The sequence below is a fragment of the Camellia sinensis genome, chromosome 9 (assembly GCF_055761805.1).
Source record: "Camellia sinensis isolate YWXY chromosome 9, ASM5576180v1, whole genome shotgun sequence".
Taxonomy (NCBI): Eukaryota; Viridiplantae; Streptophyta; class Magnoliopsida; order Ericales; family Theaceae; genus Camellia; species Camellia sinensis.
Window position 1 is genome coordinate 157,514,075 of NC_138969.1, and position 6,000 is coordinate 157,520,074.

Sequence of the window (6,000 nt, forward strand, 5' to 3'; positions counted from 1 at the left end):
GTTGCTAAGAATGGTTTGTGAGTACTCGGGCGTCTTTCCCGAGGATCTTATTAGTTTACCCCCCCATTGAGAGATCGAGTTCTCTATTGACTTAATGCCTGGCACGACACCGATTTCCATGGCCCCATATCGTTTTGCCCCAGATGAGTTGAGTGAGTTGAAGATTCAACTCCAAGAGTTACTAGACAAGGGTTTTATTCACCTTAGTACTTCACCTTGGGAAGCACCGACCCTCTTTGCTAAAAAGAAAGATGGGGCTTTGAGACTTTACATTGATTACCGCAAAATTAAACCGGGTTACGGTTAAGAACAAGTGCCCTATGCCTCGTATAGATGATTTCTTTGATCAGTTGAAGGGATCTCATTGTTTCTCCAAGATAGACTTGAGATCGGGTTACCATCAGTTGAGGGTCAGGGAGGAGGATATCCCGAAGATGGCATTCCGTACGCGGTATGGCCATTATGAGTTTCTGGTGATGCCTTTTGGGCTTACCAATGCATCGGCTGTGTTCATGGATTTGATGAACCAGATCTTCTGAGAATTCTTAGATTGTTTCGTGGTCGTCTTTATGGATGACATTCTGATTTATTCACCTTCCGAGGGAGAGCACGAGGAACACTTGCGAGTGGTGCTTGAGTTACTTAGAGCCCATAAGTTGTATGCTAAGTTTAGAAAGTGTGAGTTCTGGATAAGAGAGGTTAAGTTCTTAGGTCATGTGGTATCCGGGGAAAGGGTGATCGTAGATTTATCCAAGATAGAGGCAGTGCAAGATTGGGCACAACCTAAGAATGTCTTCGAGATCCGTAGTTTCTTAGGGTTAGCCGGATATTACCGTCGGTTTGTGAAGGATTTCTCCAGGCTAGCTTCGCCTTTGACTTGATTGACGCGAAAAGGGGTCAAATTTGTGTGGAGTGAGACTTGTGAAAAGTCGTTCCAAGAGCTTAAGGTTAGACTTACCACCGCTCCAGTCTTGATTATTCCAAAGAGGAGATTGGGCTATGCAGTGTATTGTGATGCCTTATGAGAGGGTTTGGGTTATGTATTGATGCAATAGGGGAAAGTAGTAGCCTATGGCTCACGTCAGTTGAAAACACACGAGAGGAACTACCCTACTCACGACCTAGAGTTAGCGGCTGTGATATTTGCCTTGAAGATTTGGAGGCACTATCTTTATGGTGAGAGATTCGAGGTGTTCTCGGATCATAAGAGTCTGAAGTATCTTTTTACACAGAAAGACTTGAATTTGAGGCAAAGAAGGTAGATGGAGTTCATAGAAGATTATGACTTTGAGTTGCATTATCATCCGGGAAAGGCCAATGTTGTAGCCAATGCCCTAAGTAGGAAGTCCATTAGTGATGTAGCTTGTATTGCTATCCGAGAATGGGAGATGTTGGGCGCCCTTGGTGAGTTTGACTTGCATCTGGGCGAGTCTGTTGAATCTTCAGTCTTGTGTTCTGTGGTTGCACAACTTACGCTTGTCAATCGAGTGTTAGAAGCATACAAGGGTGACTTTGAGGTAGAATCCCTCCGGGAGTAGATCTCCAGTGGGAAGGTAGAGAAGGGTTTGACTATGTATCCTGACCTGAGTGTGAGATACTGAGGCCACTTATTTGTGTTGGAGTCGTGCCGAGAGGAAGTACTCCGAGAGTTCCACCATTCACGTCTTGCGGTGCCTCCGAGAGGCATAAAGATGTATCATGATCTGAGTCGCCAGTTTTGGTGGAGGGGTATGAAGAAGGATATGGCGGTGTTTGTATCAAGGTGCCTTATTTGTCAGCAAGTGAAGGCCGAACATTAGAGGCCAACGGGTTTGTTACAGCCCTTGCCTATGGCCGAGTGGAAATGGGAGCATGTCACGATGGATTTTATTGTGGGTCTTTCGAAGACTCAACGGGGTAGTGATGCTATTTGGGTGGTAGTTGACCGGTTGACCAAGTCAACGCATTTTACTCCTATGCGCATAAGAGATTCTGTAGATTACCTTGTTGATTTGTATATTCAGGACATAGTGAGGTTGCACGGGGTCCCAGTGTCGATTGTCTCAGATAGAGATCCGCGTTTCACTGCCCGGTTATGGCAGAGCTTGTAGAGTGCCTTGGGCACTAGATTGACCTTTAGCATGGCTTACCATCCTCAGACTGACGGGCAGTCCGAGCGCACTATTCAGATCCTTGAGGATATGCTTCGAGGCTGTGTCCTTGACTTTAAGGGGTCGTGAGAGCGATACCTACCATTAGTGGAGTTTGCCTACAATAACAATTTCCAATCGAGTATTGGCATGGCACCATTTGGGGCCTTGTATGGCCGACCGTGTAGATCTCCAGTGTGTTAGGCCGAGGTAGGTGATGCACCTTTGTTACGTCTAGAGTTGGTTCGGGAAACCATGGAGAAAGTGGCACTTATCCGTAAAAGGTTGATTACAGCCCAAAGTTGCTAAAAGAGTTATGTCGACCGTAGGAGAAGGCCGTTTTCATTTGAGGTAGGAGATCATGTCTTTTTGAAAATATCACCTAGACGGGGTTTGATGAGATTTGGGAAGAGTGAAAAGTTGTCCCCTCAGTTTATTGGCCCTTTTGAGATCCTTGAGCGGGTTGGAGAGGTTGCCTACCGTTTGGCATTACTGCCGCAACTGTCCGGAGTACATGATGTGTTTCATGTTAGTATGCTTTGAAAATATGAGCCGGATCCATCACATGTGTTGGATTGGACCGACTTAGAAGTAGATGATGATGCTTCGTATGAGGAGAGACCAGTGAGGGTCTTGGATAGACGGGACCAACCCTTGCAAGGCAAGATGATTCCCTTGGTCAAGGTATTGTGGAAACATCACGGAGTTGAGGAAGCAGCTTGGGAGCGTGAAATGGAAGTCCGAGAGAAGTATCCGGACTTGTTTGCTAATGTATAACTTTGTATTGAGATTATAATTGTTGTTAAAAAAAAGTATGAGCATTGTATATGTTTTAAAGTATGAGAACATTGTATATGTTATGGACATCTTGGAAACATGAGTTTATTGTACACATTGCATATGTTTGGGAATATGGAATATCACATGTATTGTATTACCCTGGGAGCATTGTATATGCCATGTACACTTCTTGAAAATTTGAATTTTAATTAAACATTGTTAATGTTTTGGAAATTGGGAATTCCGTTTCAATGTGGGGCTTATGTATTGAGTCGATGGGAATGAATGGTCGGAGGATGGGTCATGGTATTGGATTTGCAAGAATAACATGGTCAGGAATGACCAAACGTTGATTTTGAACTTAATTTGTAATTTCGGGGACGAAATTGTTTAAGGGGGAGAAGTTATAGCGATCTCAATTTTTGACCCGGCTTTTATGGCATTCCAGACTCGAGTCTTGTGGTTTAATGTTATTGCTTATGTCTTTTCCTCTTCTTACCCTTTGAATTTGGGTTTTTGAACATCGTGGGCGTGTTTAGAACAGGTTGGTTGCCACTTGGTTTAGAACCTTGTTGCCTTGAATTTTAGTCTTCCGCTCGAGCAGGCCTTCTTACACTCAAGCAGGGTTTGCAATCATTCAGTACTTTGTGCATCTGCAAAAATACTGCATAAGTGTTTTTCACGCTCGAGCGGAGTTTCTTACGCTTGAGCGGATCTGAGCTCGAGGGGCCCTCTGGCGCTCGAGCGACTGTCTGAAGTCTGTAAAATACTGGGCGAGTGTATTCAACGCTCGAGTGGGTCTCATTGCGCTCGAGTGGGTAGTGCCTTGCTGTTGTGTCCTAGCGCTCGAGCGGCCTTTATTGCGCTCGAGCGGGTCGAATTTATGTGTCTGACGCTCGAGCGTCAAACTCTCCGCTCGAGCGGACTGTGCGTATATCAGATTGCGAAAGTGACTTTTTAAATCACTTTTTATGTCCTTTCTCTCTCTAAAACTTTCCAAAACCCTAAGTTGAGAGCCTCTCTCTCTAAAATACTCTCTCTCTCTACATTTTGACCTAGATGTAGTGATCTCTTCATGCTCCTTCCTTTGATAAAAAGATTAAGCTATTCAAGATCTTCATTTTCAACCGAGTAAAAGTTGGTTTCATCACTTTCGAAGTTTATCTCGTGCTTGGCTCTTCTCCCTTGGGCTTCTACACTTGAGGTTGGGATATTCTACTCTCCTATATGGGTTTTAACATAGATATTTTCCATTTGGTATAAATGGTGGGATTAGGGAAGTTTGGGTGAAGTTAGGGTTTGAAATTGAAATGTTTGGATGGGGGGTTTTCTAATTTGGCTTCCCTATGGGTATGAGAGGTCTTGAACATGTTATTGCTTGGATATAATTGGTGAAATTGGGTCTTGGGTAACATGTAAGTTAAAGGAGGAAAATGCCCTAATTTGAATTAAATAAATTATTTGTATGATTAATGAAATCAAGTGTGGAAATATGAAATTGGATTGGAAATTATGAGATTGGGAAAAATGTGATTAAATGATGTAGTTGAATTGATAAATCACTCACCTATGGTAAAGTTGATAAATCATTTGTTTGATAGATTTATTTATCTGTTTAGAAATAACTGTTTTGGGCTATCAGTGGAGGATAGCCATGATTGTTGTATAAAATACATGATGATTAGGTAAATTGAAACAAATCAATTGGATTATGTCATCGAATATGGCGGTTGGATTAACACGTTGAATACGTGATTTAATTGGTCATTGTATATGACAACATGTTTAAATACATTGCATAAGTATCTTGTTTGGGAGGAGATAGGGATGTACTCCATTTATAATTAAGTTGGCCGGAGTGTCCAGGGTGAAAGTCCCAAAATCTTATATATATTTGGGTTCCGGTTCCCTCGGACGTAATTCTGTAAAATGTCAAGTGAATGAAAGTGTATGAATAATGTTTATGATTGAAGTGTTGATAAATGAGTTATAGTCTCGTTTCGAATTTATTGAATAACAATGAGCTATGTAAATGAATCGATTTTGATAAATAAAGGGGAGTGGATTGATTAGGATATCAATGTTGATTTGTAGTGGATTTGGTGTAAGTTGGTTTACAAGTGTTTAACATTTATCGGTTGCTAATGTTTTAGTTAATTCTCATATGTTGTTTAGCATATCTTTACTGGGCTTTGGCTCACCTTGCTTAAGACACCATTTTTCAGGTACAAGTGATATGCCGCCTTCGAGATCTTAGCTTGGGAGGTTTTGGAGTTGAAGACTCCGTTTTGTTATTCGTTTTGATGTTAAATGTATATTCAAGCCTAGGGCTTTTTGTGTATAGAGCTAGGACTCTTTTGTTGTAACCAAGCGATGACTTGGAAAGTTGTAAGCCCGTAGGGCATTCATTTTGTTGCAATCATATAATATCCATCGTAGTACAAACTCTGATAAATGAAAAGATGATATTTCTATTATGCTTTATGGATTTATTGAATGGTTATATTATGTCTTATTTTGAGGGCATTACAGTTGGGAGGCACATTTGGCGCATCAGGGTCAAGGCAGACTCAGAGCCATCAGTAGGCTTATTTAGTCCAGACCTCATGAGCTAATTAGGGAGCTGCTTCGGCTCAGTTGGTACAACAGGCCTATGCTCTGAGGGATAAACAAGTTGATTAGAGGCCACAGAGGCTCGTGTATGCTATTACAGCGCCAGAGTAGTTGCCAGGATCTTTTGTTATGAGAGGTATTTTTATTGTGTGCAATTTTTTGGCTAATGTGTTGATAGATACAGGTGTGTCGCATTCATTTATATCTTTTGCTTTTGCTTCTACATTGGGGTTAGAGGCGGCTCAGTTAGTTTCTCTACTCAGGGTAGAGTCACCAGTTGGAAGTAAGGTTTACTTGGACTGGGGGTGTCATGGTTGTGAGATAGAGGTTTCCCGACGCCGACTTCCTTTTGCATTTGTGTTGCTAGACATGTCGGGTTTTGATGTTATTTTGGGCATGGATTGGTTATCTTCATATCATGCTATTATTGACTGCTACTGTCAGAGGGCTATGGTGTGAACCTTAAGTGGTGACTGTA